The following is a 16,952-nucleotide window of genomic DNA, read 5'->3' as shown; positions in this document are numbered from 1 at the left end:
CAAAATGCTGCAGATGCGCATTAGATGCGCTTCGCGGCAGCGCTGCAGCTGCGGCGAAGGCGCTGCTGCAGCGCGTCTAGCACTCCCAAACTTCCCTTTTTTGCATGTCATAAGCGCTGCACAAGCATGTCATAAGCGCTGCACAAGCATGTCATAAGCGCTACAGAAGCATGCCAGGAGCGCTGCGCTAATGTGCCACGATCGCTTCAAACGCATGTCCGAATCGCTGAAAATACATTCCTAATGTGCCACTACTACCGCCGCAAAAAAAAGGTAGAATGCTGAACTTTAGGCATTTGTATGAAATTCTGCCGAAGCTCCCCAGGGTCGTTTCAGATATCGTTGTACTCGTTGTACTAATGATCCATTGTTGAAGTCAAATAAACAATGAGTTGAACGATATCTGACACGACTGTCGAGCTTCGGCAGAATTTATACAAATGCTTAACGTTCAGCATTCTACCATTTTTGCGCCGATAATAGCAATCTTCAAGTACTACTTAAGTATGTGAGGGGCAGCAAGAATTAATTGAAAACACAGGTTTGCAATAAATGATTTTATTAATGATTACTCTGTTTTAAGTATACATTAGAGTACTGATTAATGATAGACATAATACACGAAGACACTCACCCATAATGACACTGCATATTTTCGTTCCCATAAACTTTTTCTTCTTCATCCCCTCAACTCCAGACTTTCCGGTGAGGCAGAAGTGCTTCGCTGCTTCGTCAGTGAATACAAAATATAAAATTTTGTATACTGAGGGTTGCTCCTCATCACCACAAATGCGAGCAAGTTGAGTAACCTGTAAAGAAAAATATTATGTAATCAACGGAATTCTGGTTGAAATTATCATAAAAGAATTAAACACAAATGATTGAGGCCTTACCAAATTATTGTGGAGAGATACATCCTCTGACAGTTCCCTCTCAAGCTCCTCTACATCATCCAAAGTTTTAAGAGGGAATTTCCGGTTGACGGAAATGCTCTCTTCATTCACTACAGGCTTGGACTTTAGCTCTTTCTTTAATTCTGTGAGCATGCTTAAAGCTATGCTCACCTTCCCATCTAATCTCCTGTATCTCTTTTCCCATATCTTCTCCTGAGCTAGCTTGCATGAACCCTAAAATTTTAAATGTGGAAAGGTTAGTTTACAAAGTGACCTTTATGTCAGTACTTATACAAATAAATACATGATAAAAATATTACCATACAACTCTTCTGCTGTTGCCGGCCGCTTAGTCTCTCTTTCTTTCCCACCAGGTGCTTGCGGGTCTAGTTGTTTTCCTGCTATGAGAAATGTCCATTAATTTTAACTCGTGTGTACTGCATAATACATCATCGCGTCAGCCCATCTCGTTAGACAATCTTTTCAATATTTTACTAAAAAGGTTGGCTAACTAAAAAATTTTGAGCTGCAAACTTTTCCTGTGACATGCGTTACACATTTCCTATTTCACTATTAATGGAAACCTATATAATCAATATTTAAAAGCTTATATCCAATGGTTCCGAACATAACTACGACCACGTATGTAAACAAAAACACAAAGTCTTAAAATGTGTTTATATTTACCATGCTAGAATGCCAACTCTACCTAATTTCAAGGAGAATTGAATTTAAATTAACTAAAATTATACATTTTAAAAGAAGATGATAAATTCTTACCTAATAAGAATCCCCAAGGACGATCAACAGTTCCACAACGTTGGCCGCCATAGACTCAGTAAACTTCCCAAGCCCCCTGGTAAACAATCGCGTAGCGGAGGATTGTTGCATTGTTGCACAAACTCGCATTAGCAGCGTTCCAGCAGCGTGCTGCAGGCATGCTTTGCGCATGCGCTGTTGATGCGCTGCAATTGCATGTTTCGCCAGCGCGCTGCGAAAGAGCGCTGCACAAGCGCTGTTACCGCGCTTCATTGAAACGGAAACGAACTTGCAGCTGTGAAACCCCTGTGCAGCGCTGCTGCAGCTATTCGTGTTTACTGGGTCGACTCTGTATAGTTTCAAAATCACAGAAACATGTTAAACGCGATATGGAGGCATACGGCAAGAGTACATTAAGCAAATATTGAATGAAAACGCTTAAAATGCAATGCAAGGTAAATAAGCTAGCATTTTGCTGACCAAACGACATGAAAATCAAGTCTTTGCGTACGAAGGCTATTGAGGCCAATGTAAACAGAATTTTGCTATCATATTCAAGTATCTTAAGGAAAATTATGAAACATAAACGCATAAATAACCTAAGTACTTAACAATTAGCATGTGTACAAATGCAACATAAATTATGCTAATCTGTCCAACCACTTACTGTGTTGTAATTATCACACGACCGATAGAGTTAAACTTCAAAACATAAGTAATGGGTCATCTCCATCAATACCGACTCGATATACTTTCAGGGAAAAGACATATATTACGTGTCTGGTTATTTCTTGAAACACGCCACTCTGCTGCTGTGTTCTCACCAAAAAATTAGTTCCTATTCATTTCCGTAACCCAAATATCTTCGTATTTCAACTTCAATAACAGCCGGTGCCGCCATATTTATTTATCCGTAAAGGACACTTTAGCACTAAAGTGAGCTCCGGTTGGGCACTTTACGGTAAAGTGACGATTCGGCCATTTTTCTTCTAAAGTGGCGTTTATGAAACGGAAAAAGCAGACTTTAGCCCGGCTAAAGTATACTTTAGCCTAAAGTGCCGTCTATGAATCGCACCCTTAATCTTTCGGGATAAACTATATGGGACAAGATAATGTTTAAATATTTTCATTAATTTATTACAAAATATAAGTTCTAAAAATACCCAAAAGTCATTTTATTAATCCGCACTGATGAGTGTAAATTAATGTGGAAGATGAATGCTGTAGACGTAGTAGTTTTCCCTACGTTGGGTTGCAAAGTTCATGAAGTTGACAAAACGGCTAATTTTTCGGTGCGCGGAGTCATTTATTGCACTGGCCGTGTCTACATTTTTGAAATTTTTTGTAATAAAATAAATCAGAATTTAGGATAAAATTTCCTTTAGAATGACGAATAGTTCATTATTATACCATGCAGTGAAGCCAGGATATAAATTTGCAAAGTACAGCGGCACATCATTTTGACGCCGAGAGTAGAAGAAAACGCTGTCTTCTTGGCTGGCACTCGAATGCATGAGGATCAACGTTGCTCATTTTGCTGGATTTTCATATTTCCTCCCTTGATTTTAAACATCATGGAATTTTCTATGTCCTTCCGTAACTAAAATTGAACAAGTGCCTTAATAATTTGAGTCCATCGTAACGATCGTAACCATCGAGAAACACCTATCTCGATTTTTGTTCGGAAGTTGAGTTTTTATTCTACGGCGGCCGAATTATCGAAAAATCTCAGTTTCAAGTTATTCAGTCAATGAAATATGGAAATATTATTTATATTAAAGTTATCTTCGCTCACATAGCACACGGGTTTATCATTCCGTTTATTATACTCTTATTTTTCCGTAACGCTCATCCCGACAGACGGCTTTTCTTCTAATTTCCTCCGTGGGAATGCAGACGAAAATTTTTTCTGGGGTGTTATTGCACAGAGGAACAATGCACCACTTGTAATTTTTCCTTATTTCACCCATGTTCTCCTTTAAACGCAACGCGGCTCTTCCAAACGTGCAGTTACTGGGCTTGGATCTTGGACTCGTACTGAACTATGACGTCACAGCCAAAGATTAGTGGGGGCGGTATTTTTTAGCCCGCGAAACTCGGGCGACTTTTGGGAGTCATTTTCTAGGGTATAAACTGAATTTTAAGCGGAAAAAAGTATATTGCGGTACTAAGTGTTTACTGTAGTATATCAGCATACTGTTTATAAAAAGTATGCAATTTCCCTATTGGGTCATGAGAAATATGAAAGAGAGTACAAAAGAAACCAAATAAATGACTTAGATGGCTATGGCTCTCCCTGTTTTAGAATATGCTACTTTGGTGTGGAATCTCCATTGTAAAAATAATGCGTTAAAGCCTGAAAAAGTTCAAAGAAAGGCAGCCAAGTTTACTCCAGGAAAGCATAGGTGGGACATTGTCACAGCTATGCTGGGGTGTTCGAGATGGAAACCTCTAACAGTGAGAAGAACCATAAAAAGGTTATGTGGGGTCTACAAAGCCTTTACAAAAGAGTGGAGTTGGAAGGAAATACAGTGAGTCCTCGTTCTACGTCACCCCGTTTAACGTCATTTCGCGATAACGTCACGAAAATTTTGAGACCGTCATTCGTTTATCGCGCCTTCGCTTCGCGATAACGTCAAGGCTTTTAAATTTCGCGCGAGAAAAAAACGCGAAGCGGCGGGCGTTGCAGGTTGTTCGTTTTGTGGGCGGTAATACAGTCAGTCTAAACGAAGTGTAAAACGGTGTGTTTATTGTTAATTGCGATTACGGTAGTAGGGAGAATTTGGGGATTCTGGGCCATCACGTGATATTGCATCATCCCCCACCCCCTCCGCTACCCAGCGCACACGTGCCGAGGTCAGCCCCTCACGCGGCCTCTCCATTGCCCCACCCCCTCCCCCTCACTATCATACGCGCACGTGTCGAGGTCAGCGCTGACGTCAACTCCATTCACGCGACATTACGTCATTCAGATCGTGATCTGTCAGAGCTGCAATAACAAGTCGGCATTGCATCACCCTGCAGGTGTCCCGCAAATGGCCACAAGTACCGAGGTCACCCCCGCCCTTAGCTTGGCATTGCACCATTCATTTCCTGGAGACGCAATATATCCCCCGACATTGCGTCACCCTACACGTGCGGTTGCAACGTGACTCCTCCCACTCCCGCATATAAGTAACTCCCGAGTGATTATTAGCTCATTCGACGTTAACATGGCCTCCAGAACTGTCGCTGAGCTGCAAAGAGATCCCGAAGCCACCCTGGAGTACACCAATCTCCGGGTGGAGAAGCAGTCAGATCCGGATACTTACATAGTATTTATCCCTCATCTAGGCACAGATTTTGTGCTCTCCGTTCTTTTTAACGCAGTTTACTACTGCATATTCCGACACCAAAGTAAGACATTTGAAGTGATCGGACAGAACGTGACTTTCTCCGGCTTCGAGAATGAGAATGGGGTTGTGGAGAGATTTAATATTACTACCCAGGATGACATTACCGATCCGGAAAAGCGACGCCTCGCGGAAAAGCAGCACCCAATCATCTGGTGTGATGTGTTCGAATGCATCCGGCCTCGAGTCTACGCAAAAGGAGGAGGAATTATTCAAAGTGATTGTATTGACGGTCCAAAACCTGTGTGTTATACAGACCATAGACTGTCAAAAGTGAGATATGGTACCACAGACGCCATTAAAGGTACCCGTCTGAGAGTAATAAAGTTTATACTCAAAATTGAAGACGATATGTGTATCTATTGACAATAAAAAATGTCTGAAAGGATTCTATGTTCTTTTATTAAATAATAACTCAGGGTATAGGTTAACAGTTTTTTTATTTCAACAAATTTTATTTCGTATACACCAATCAGCCAGCTTAAAACAATTTTTTCTGGCACACTGTAGATTACCATCCATATGAATTTTAATTAAACAACCCTCATTCGTGGTTAATTTCGTTAATGAGGGACACCCATAAAGTTCTAGATTAACCACACAAATTCCCTTGGGAAGAAGACTTGTTAAGAAGGCAGCTTTTTGAGCACCCTTTGTGAATAGATATTTAAAATTTTTGGTATAATTGTAAAGTATACTCTCCAATTCTGAATAATCCACATCTCCAGAGTATTCGCACAAGCCGTGATAGTGGTTTCTCAGCCAAGAAGACTCTTTTGTAAAGAGAAATTTCTGTGGTGATTTAAATAACCACGTATTACAGCATTTATTCTGGACAGCGATGATTGCCAATTCTTTGACAATAAAATTTCCATTGCTGTCCGTAAATCCTTGAAATTCGATAATGGCACCCATCGTGATGTATGTCCAAATTACAAGGTTTTTACGCCCAATGCCAGGGGTTGAACTTACATCAAGACTTTCTAACTTACGGAACTTTCATTCACGCCAGAGGTTAGAAAGCCTTTCAATCACACTCAAGCTGACAACTTTTGATTATCAGCCGAACCATACGCTATGAGTACCATCTCTAATTCAAGTCTTTCAAAATCACAATCTGTGATATTCTTTGCTAATTTTGTGGCGAGAAAATGTCTCACTTTGTCACGGCTAGCTGAAAGCCTCTGGAGAAATAAATCAATCAGCTTGAAGAGTTTCACCAATGCAAACCACTCATCTTCCTTTAAGTTAAAAGATTTTTTAATAACCAAATGCGTCTTCCCAAAGTAATTTGCATATGCCAAACAGGAAGATAAAAAATGCTTTTCTCCTTTGTAAAAGAACAAATCCACGTCCTTTTCACAGTTCAAGATGTTTAGCCACTCACTTTGTGAAACTATTACACTTTTTTTTCCAACTTGATTAAATTGTACAACTGATTCAAAGTGTCTACCAGGATCGTAACCGATACACACACTCTTTGTCTTTGCACTGTTCAAATAATACACACTTTGAAGAAGTAAATTGTCCAATTGTCCAAAAGAAGGAATAAAATTTCCAGTAGGTTTCTTTCTCTTCACCGGAGGAGACTGACGGCCTAGATCCACCGACGGCTGCATGATGACTGACGTATGGTTACGTTATCATCCTTATTTAGAGGCTGATGTAGGAGGAGGGGTGGGGGAACAGTCATCGGGGCAAGGATCAACTTCGGTTTTGAGACGGTTATACTGGAACCACTGGGCGAGAGAATGTGCATCTCTCAATGCGCAAGTGCTGTTGCGCAATTTGTGACAAGGATTGAGGCAGGAAAAGGCAAGAAAGGAACATTTTTCGGGAGGGGGACAGCTTAACTCTTTTTCGAGAGAGATGAAAGTCCGTCCCGTGAGATCGTTCAGGAACTCACACTCTGCTTCGCTGAATGCGTAGAGAGCGGTTGCACCCTCAGTTAAAGCTTCCAGGGTAGTTGAAAGTTCGGTGTGTGAAATGAATCCCTCGTTGAAGGATGTCTCATCTCGTTGTAGGGGGTCTGGGAAACGTAGCTTCTTTCCTCCAGCGATGAGCTTCCCATGTTTCTTGAAACTTCCCCAAAATAGACGATTTGAATCGACGTCGACGGCTGCAAGCTCCGTCACCCCACCTTGGCTATAAGTCACAGATACCACGATCTGCATTCTGCGGCTGTTTCTTCTCAAATAATCACCTCCTCTTCCTGCTCATCGTATTTATTCGGGAACAGCACCGCTGAGCTCTGGGATGACATTTGGCCCGTCGAACCCGCTTGAAGGTCTGATGAAACAGCTTCAGGGCTCGGCAGTCGTTGAGATGAGGGATGGTGTGATGAAAGTGTGTGAGGAATTTGTGTAGCGTTTGACCTAATGATTTACTAGCCGTAAAGAGGCAGCAGTATTCACCGCAAATATCCGAACGAAAGCTTTGAATTTGAACGTGATTGCGAGTGACTGAGAATGACTTTAAAAATTTACTTATATTTGAGACGAAAGGAGGTAAGCCGTACGAATCGAAATACTCTGCATGATTATTATGTAAATATACCGCCACCCAGTGTGAACCCGGTAATTTAGATGGATCTAAATTTATTATGTAAACTCCATTTCGTGGTGATTTTGGTAACCTATCAGATGCGTACACTCCGCGAAATATACTGAGTGGTCTTAGTAACCTGTTAATTTGAATTCCATCCATGACTAAAAGTTTGTGATTATGTTTCTGTTTTTATCAATTTCCAATGTCGCATCATACTCTGAGAAAAGTAAACACGTAACCGTTCTCGATAATTCGTTCTCGAATCTCGCCTCTATTCTCACCACACCTCTGTCTCCTAAACTTATATAATCCTCATTACCCGAATCATCGGGTGTTAGATCGAAAACTAGCATAAAATAACCGTGTCCAAACATATCGTAAGTGATTTGATTACCTCTATTGTAATGCTTAATCCCACTACCTGAGAATATTGTGTCATACGCCCGCGCCCAATACTTTTTACTTGAAAAATTGCATTGTAATCCTTCGGATGGAATTTGCACACCGTTCACAAAGAGTGAAAAATTCTCGAGCGAATAGTGAGAGAGAGCAAATGGATTCTTATTCAAACTTCCTGCATATGCTTCATTATCCACCATTGCAAAAATAATTGTATTAGGTATTCGACCGACGATCGCATTGTCCAGGCTCAAAGTTCGTCCACCAGAAGGAATAGTAAAAGTTTTCAACTCGGTACGCTTGTAGTGATATTTGGCATTGTTGTTTTCCAGGATTTTATTATGTGCAACTAAAATGGATGGGTTAATAACGAAATGTTGAACGTATAAAGTTGCGTCTAAAATTTTCAATACTCCATCGTCACTCCCTCCCATAAGATAGAAAGCATGATTAGAGAGCAATAGTCTTATACCGATGTCTACTCGGTCCATCATTAATTGCATCTGATTAAAAACATCTACGTGCAGTTTACCATACAACTCAACCTCTGCACTGTTCTTAAACCAACCCTTGCGCCTTGTATAACCAGAATTTGAAGCATCTGTCATATTAATATCGTCTCCCGAGTCCAACTCCCACCCCACATTTCGTAAGTGTGTTTTGCTCGCATCTGTACCATAATTTAACACATTTTCCAGGTAGCTTCTATAATGATAATTATCCTCTGATGGGGTGACCAACGTCCCATTGAAATAAACGTTACACTGCTCGAAGAGAGAGTGCAGAATATTGTTCACTACTCCCGGTTGATTGGTAGCGGATTCATTGAAATCAGTCCCGTCTTTTTTACAAAGTTTCACTTTAAGTCTAAGATATATACTATTCAAATCCTTGTACGCATCCCCAGTCTTTGATCAGGAATTCTATAACCGATCGATTATCTAGTGAAGATATGGGTTTGTAGGACACGAGTCTTTTTGCTAAGATGTTAGTTTGCACCGGTGGGTTGGGTTGGAATAAATCCAACGAAGTCAGCATATGCTCTGCCATTATCGCGAAAAAATATCTCCTCCAACGACCTTCTTTCCTCTCCGACTTCTGATTGACTGTCGCTTTTTGTCTACGCAATTATGTTTTATTTTATTTAACCTTGGACGTTTCGCGATCCTCAACCCACCCCCAGACATGCCTTTTATCTTTTCCTCGGCCTTGCGTTTCAAGTTCTGACCTGCCTCGTTTATTCTACTGCGCAGTATCTCCTTAACCGGTTTTGTTCCAAGGTCTCCGAGAGCTGCTGCCCCAGCGCTCGCGGCCTCCTTACCAACAGTCTTAAGCCCGCTAAATAGCAAAGGTTTTGCAAATCGCCACAATCCCGCGAGGAAACTCCCGATACCTCGTCCCTTTTGGACCCTATAAGAAGCTCTATATAAGGATCCAATCTCTCCCCCCACCTGTTTTGAATAATAAATATAATATCGATCCATCACCGGTGCCATCTCGTCGTAAAATGATGTACTAACGTGAATCAATTCTTTTTTATAAAGTGTAGCACAACTATCGAGCTTTGCTCCCCACTATGAAAAGAAATTGCTTCACCGAGTTTATCTGCAAAAAGAATTTCAACACTCTCAATATTGTTTTTCTCGACGGGGTAGTAATAAATCGGATTGAAAGTTTGATATTCACCAATTTTAACATTTAAGATGCGGATGCATCGACTCAAAGTGTCACCGACCAACTGCGGTTTTATTATATCTGTGTAAACGTAAACATTTGTTGAGGAAGTTGCAATGCTTCTTTTTCCTCTTTTTCCTATGTCTTCTTTAGTTTTAATCTCTGCCCTGGCACCATTAATGATTTCCGCCAACTCATCATCTGTCAACGTTGAATCTTTAAATGATAATCTAATTAGAACAGCCGATAATAACGACAGGTCATTTTTTATCTTTTCCTTGCGAGTTCCACTAAAGCCAGACAAAGTTTTATTGAATAAGCTGGCAAACGAATCATACGTCCCCGGAGACAACGAGTATTTTACTCCGCTCGATAAAATTTGCACAGCCCGTGGTAATAAGCGTTCATCAACTCCAACCTGATTAATCCTTACACTCAGTCTATCAATATAACGCATTACTTCATTTGAAATGTAAGTTTGTTTTTGTGTACTGGAGGCAATATATGGTCTTGCAAATGCCACAGCAATACTGTTAAAAGTGCCAATGGGAATTGTAAAGTATGAATTATCTAGAAGTTTCACATTTACAACTTCTTTATCCCCTCTAACTATTCCCTCTTCAGTCCGGGTCCTATTATCCTTAGGAGGCAATTCGCCTGCTTCGCGAGACGCTGGGGTAAAGTTATCGATAACAGTAGGTGTGTCTTCGGGAGTTTTTTTAACCTCAATAGAAGGAATCGAAATTTCAGCAGGTGTGTCTTCGGGAGCTGTATTTACCTCAATAGAAGGAATCGAAATCTCAGCAAGACCGACATACCACTTATTGTTTTCCAAATCAATGCGATGACTCAACTTTGTACGATAATGAGCGATTGTGTTTCTCGGGAAAAATTCCCTCGAGCTATCGCTGGGCAGTGTAAGATAAAATTCATTCATATTTTACGCACGGAAGAAGCGGAAATCCACGAGTTAAAAGACGGTGGGTATCCGTCCCACTTGATAAAATACTCCAAATTAGGACCACTCCCCCGACGTCTCAATATTTTCTCGATTCTGTACTCCGTGTCGGGGGACACGTTAACTTTGACTAATTCTTCCGCATAGAAACTACCCTTTATATCCTCCCCGTTCAAATCATTCAATTTATAGGTTGGTATTAGTTTCATTCGATCAATGTTTGTAACTTGAAATATTTCCTCAGTATAATTTGGTGTGTATCCTTTGGTGAATGGAATCCTCTCTTTACTAATCCTCACATAATCACCTTTATTAAATTTTGCATCCGTCTTCTTTAAGCTTTTTCTCCGACTAGCAATGATAAATGCATTTTTAGCATTCACTTGAGAGGGAGCGATCCCAATGCTAGAATGCGTACTATAGTTATAAGAACTAATAAGTTTTGGAAGCACATCGATATATTTGTAAGTTGCGTATTTTGTAAAATATTTATACATTTTTGTCTTCAGAGTTCGATTAAAGCGTTCCACGAGGCTAGCCTTAATTTCTGGATTATTTGTAGTATAAAACTTTACACCTTGATTCGAGAGAAAACTTTTAAACTTGCTATTAACAAATTCCCCTCCCTTATCGCTCTGAATTTTCAATGGTTTACGCTCGCGAAATATGACCTTAAGTGCTTCTATAATTTCCTCAGGTCTTTTTGACTTGAGAGGACTAGCCCACGCATAACGGGAAAATATGTCTATTACGGTTAAAATGTAACAGATCCCATTGTTGTATTTTTTCAAACTTCTCAAATCATTTAAATCACATTGCCAACACTCATCTATATAGTTTACTTCGTAACGGTTTCTAACAAACTTTTTTCTCACCGGCTTGTGACGCGTGTACGCTTCTTGAGATTCCAACCACTCGCGAATTGTTTTTATCGGGATTCCAGTCGCTTTATTTAATTTGCGTTCTGTGGAAAAACTAGCAGGATGTGCGGGATTGTTGTACACGCTAGCTATTACGTCGTGTCCCACTCTGCCCCGAACATTTTTGGTACCCTTTTTCGCTTGGTTCGCCTTGGAATTGCTCTCGGAGATGTCCATCGCTCCTTTGGAGATGTTCTTTGCTCCCTTGGAGGTGTGCTTGGCTCTCTTGGAGTTGCTATTATCCGCTTCATTTTTCTCGGTGGAGAATCGCTTTCGATTTGTTCCTTTATTCGTGCCCATGTCGAATCCAACTCTGAATTTGTCCTCTTAATTTCGGCTAACCGCCTTCTCATTGCATCGCTACCCTCAGCTAGTCGTGTTGGTGGTGAGTGTTTCACTATTGGAACGTGTACGGGAGATTTATAGTCTGACACTGAGTCGAGATATTTATCGAGTATTCTTTTATACAAATGCCACTTGTCAATATCCTTGAGCCCTTTACTCGCTAACACAAGTTTCATTTCCTTATCCAATTTACTCAACCTAGCCTTTGCATGACTTCGATCAAAGACTTCGGGACTCACTACGAGCATTTTCTGCAAACTCATTTTCCCAGCAGGCTACCGATCACACCGCTTAAAATCGAACCCAGTAGTAATGGCAAAAAGCCACCTTTTTGTACGAGAAGCGCTCGTTTTCTTTTTACACTCGTCCTCCGTTCAGCCAACTTTCTCAGTGTGTTACGATGCTTGGATAATTTTTGTTTTAATCCCTTATCAATCTTATGATTACCGTTCAGGGTATTCAGACAACAATCACAAATGGCCTTTATCAAATCGTCGTCGGAAGATTTTAATATCGCAGCGCGTAATTTTGGTCTTGCACACTTTAATGAATGGAGCAAATGTTTATTGTTCTTCAATCTTTTCATCGTGTTGAGGCATGTATATTACAGTTGCCCCGTCTTCGGGGAAAATGTGTGTTCTAAAACGAAACCTTTCGTCCGTGTCCTGACAGAGATCTAGTAATAAATAACCAAATGGTTCTTGCGTAACCTGTTTATATACTCTTTCCAACTCCCCCGATTTTTCTGGATAGACCTGTCTAGCCAAGTGACCAAATTGTAACCTATCTCGTGGATTTTTAAAGGTTACTATATATTTAGCATTCAGTGATATATTTCTCGCCTGCGGACTTTGATGGAAAATATTCTGCGTAATAAGGAAAACGGAAACGTTGAAGTGATGACTCCCTCTGGTGAATAATTTGCACACGTCTTTACTATAAGCTCCCTCACTCATCAAATCATCAATCACATACAACGTTGGCACACCACCAAATTCTTCGAAAGGGGTAATTTCATTCATAAAATGCACGGGTTTTCCTATGTCAGGCTCACTTCCTGTGGCACAGCACCAAACTATTTCACGTATAGGAATATCCACCATATCATCCAAATTTTCTATGAACTGCGTAACAAATGTGGTCTTTCCACATCCTGATGGCCCAGCACAGATACAAGTAAAAGGGTGTTTCCAGACTAACGTCATGTTCAAGACTGAAAACTGTGAATTTGAGAGAACGTATTTAATGTTTCTCAGGAATCAGCAAACGCTTCATCGTACGCCCTCTTACGCGGAATTCTGTAATGACCCCAAGCAAGCGTGTTAATTCCATCCTCGCAAATATATCGTTTATCATCGGATGCATTCAGTGTCACCTTATTTATTTTAACAGTGTATAACTCGTGCATTTTGCTACGGATTACGTTCATCTTTCGAAATTGCGTCGAGTTTTCTTTTAAACAACTAATGTAATCATCAAATTTTAGGCATTTTTCCTTCACAGACTTCGTTATCCCCTTTGCCTTCTTTTTTTCTTTGCCCGATTCCATCTTGAATGAGTACAGTTTGCTTCTTAATCCAACGAAAGACGTCATAATTAGACCATCGCACTCGTCTTTAAACTTTCCAATGACCTTCTTGTTTTTTTCAGAATAACATGGATGGTCTTCAGGATAATTCGAAGTGTCGAGCGCATCTAGGTTTTCTAGCATATCTCTGTATACATCATCCGTTCTAATCTCATAAACGAAGCTGTCAGTGTCTGTGTAGGCGAGAGACAATTTATTTTGGTACTTGGGCAGCATGGTACGGTAATGAAAGTCGTACATTAAAGTTTTGCTGAGATCGAGAACGCAGAAACCTATATATATCGGCTTATCCATTTTGATGGTAGCTTTCCGCATGTGAACTGCCACTAAAGACTCGTTGAAAATTGTCCTATCCAAAAATGTCGATTTATTGATTAATTTTTGCAGTCTTTTTTCACTTGTCACTAATTGCATATTCATCCGTTTCCTCACATTCTCCATTGTCTTGCCAAATACAGCATTATTCATGAGCTTGTAAAAGTCCTTCTCAAACTCATTTTTAGCAACTTTTCGACGATCTGTATTTAGGTCAATATAGGTCTTTAACCACGAAGACTGTTTAAACTCGATAACTCTGTGCACTTTTTTGAGTATGATACCTAATTCTAATGCCTGTTTCAGGTTCATGTAATGAATTACATATTTACTTTTATTTTCGAGGGTGGTCAAAAGTTTTTTATGTTTACCGTTAGGTGGTGTCTTGTTTTCCGGGCAAAGAGGGAAATCTGAATGCGTGTCGTGCAGCCGATGTGGGTACTCAAGATCCACTTCGAGAATATATCCAGTTTCACTGTCATCGGGAACATTTTCCACGCTAAAATCGTCAATTTCCTCCTGTTTTAACCACCGAAATTCACCGTAAGGAAGGGGTCTGGAGAGGGCCCATCCGTAGAGATTATTCGCGTCAAGATAGATTAAATATGTCGAATCTTTACCTGGGTCATAACCTGACACGTACTTATTGTTCGATTCACAGTATCTTTTACAACACTGTGAAATTCCACCACGGATACCGTTCTCAATCATTAGAATCATATCATAGTCGGTCAAAAGCTCTAATTCTATTTCGGTATATTTTAACATTGCATCAAAAGTCAAACCTGGAGCAGTATAATACCATGCAGGATCTAGTTTGTAGGCTCCGTAGCATACGTCACGAAAATTTTCAAAAACGTCGGCTAGAAGAGTGACGTCACTTTTCAAATACACATCACTGTAATCACCGAGTGTTTCACATCCAAACGAAGACCATACTTTCAAAGCGTGACCGTAATCTTCGTCTGACACATGCTCGTCATTCAATCTGTTGTAAAATTTATCCTTGTCCGGGAGCAAGGTTTCATCGAGACGTTCGAGTGAATCTGTGTAATCATAAGGATAAACTCCTTTTCTTGTTACTAAATTTGTATTTTTACCAAATACTTTACTCGTGCAATTATATTCTGTTAAATTTGTCACCAGTGAAGCTAGAGACGCGGGCATGAATCTAAATGTATCAACAAAACGAATTTTGAAATTCTCCTCGATAGATTTGGAAAAAGTGATATATTTTTCTTCAGAATTCGGAATAATGAATATTTGCCTCTCGTCATAGTCTAGCTCTCGTACAATGAAATGGCCATCATATGATGACATGTTATGAATGAATATAGGCATAAAATTGGGGATCTTGTACTCAATGTTACAAAAGGAGTGCGCAGGTCCTCTATACTTTCCCGTCAGGTGGTCATGGTCTTTAACTCTGTCCTCATTCAATTCTTTACCGCAAATGTGACATGTCTTTGCAGTTTGAAAATCTAAGTCTTCCCCTTGAGTGAGAGGATTCATTGGAATAATACTTTTGTAGAGTTTGCAAACTTTTTCAGCTTCCTCTTTCATGCACTCAATAAAAACTCGCGCTGCGTTTGGACCTCGATAGAGCTGAGGTTCCTGGCATCCGTCTGGCGTCATCAACACATAACAGAAGCTAAACGGCTCGTGCTTCTGTATTACATTAGTATATGATGAGTTGGGATAAGGTTCGCAAGTACTGATATTCTGTAGAAGACATTCAAAGTCTGCATAAATAACAAATGGGACTCTAAAAGAATGATTAATGTGTTTAAACTTTAATATGTTGTCTTCTTCACTAGGCAAAACAATTTTACTAGGCTCACCTGTTCCTCGACACAATTCTTTGTGAGCCTCGAGTTTTGTTTCTTCACGGTAATAAGTGAGGCATCGTTTGCAAATGAACAGCCGATTTTTATGTCTTGTAATTTGACTTCTAATTAGTTTATTGAAATTCTTTATCCAACAATAGTGGGCAGTATGCTCATTTGTAATGTACAGCAAGTCTCTATGATCAGGAAGCTCAATGTCTACAATTTTTAAAGGGTAGACGTAATTTTTTTCATCCAACCCAAAGAGATTTATTGAAATATTGTTGGCACGTTCGAATTTTGCTATATCTTTCAACTCCACAGGATACTCAATGCAGTCCCAATTATAAGCGTGGTTAAGTTCAGCAGATTTATACAAGCTTACCCGTTGAGGTTTCCTTGTAATATTTTTTGCCCAAATTGCATACTTAAAACAAAACTGGTCTTCGTTCTGCACGTTAATGACTGCTTTGGTATTCTTAATCTTCGCTGGCAAATCTATATAAGTAGAACCTCGAATTGGTTGGTATTTGTTAATTCTTAATTCTAATCCAATCACCCTAAGTAAACTCCATCCCGACCCTTTGCTTTGGAACTCGGATTTTTCTTTAAGTAATTTTGAAAAAGTATCCTCAACAACTTCTCTAGTTTTATCCACTAAAAACAGACGACGGTTGTTCGTTTTAAAAGAAGCATCCATTTCCTCTCCTTCACTCTTGTGGAATTTGGAAATTAGGACAAGATTAAATTTAATTACATTGTTTTCATTGAGAGAATCCAATAATTTTTCTATTACTTGTACCTTTATATCATCCAAAAAGGAAACAACATCACGGACACCGTCATTCTCTGGAGTAATCCAGAATGTTTTCAGTCTGGAACGAATAGCTGATTCAATTTCATTGAATCCTCTACCGCGTTGAATAGTAATATTCTCTCTGTGTTCATTTGTATTCTCGTGTGGTAAAGCCTCATCTACCTTATAATAGGTTTCACAATATATACAAAATTGTCTCCTCTTTGCCTTATACACTGCATTTTTTAAGTTGTTATACGATTGTATATCATTGACTGTTTCGTCATCAAAAATAACGTGTTCGTTGATATCCGTAAGCGCCTGTTCTAGCTCCTGTTGGGTCACATAAAACCCTTCATTAAAATTTTGTAGGACGGTGGATATGAAAGATGACATTTTTTACGATTCGGATTTATGTATAAGGAGAGAAAATCTATATTAATTGAAATAATCAGGGAAAGTTGTATTAGCAGCGATATTCTATTAAAAGCAAGAGTATGCAAGTGATCTTCCTGAAATTACAATATCAAATAAGATATT

At 39.7% G+C, this 16,952-nt stretch overlaps 1 long non-coding RNA gene across 1 annotated transcript; it reads right to left on the bottom strand.

Moving 5' to 3' along the window:
* Positions 1 to 542: 542 nt before the first annotated feature.
* On the bottom strand, positions 543 to 1,823 carry LOC124170926. Its single transcript, XR_006867611.1, has 4 exons — positions 1,674 to 1,823; positions 1,214 to 1,291; positions 894 to 1,127; positions 543 to 809 (listed from the first exon to the last, which is right to left on the bottom strand). It is a non-coding gene; the product is annotated as an uncharacterized LOC124170926 (long non-coding RNA).
* Between the last annotated feature and the right edge of the window lie 15,129 nt (positions 1,824 to 16,952).

This window comes from Ischnura elegans, chromosome X (assembly GCF_921293095.1).
Source record: "Ischnura elegans chromosome X, ioIscEleg1.1, whole genome shotgun sequence".
Lineage (NCBI taxonomy): Eukaryota > Metazoa > Arthropoda > Insecta > Odonata > Coenagrionidae > Ischnura > Ischnura elegans.
This window is presented reverse-complemented; position numbering and strand designations above follow the sequence as displayed.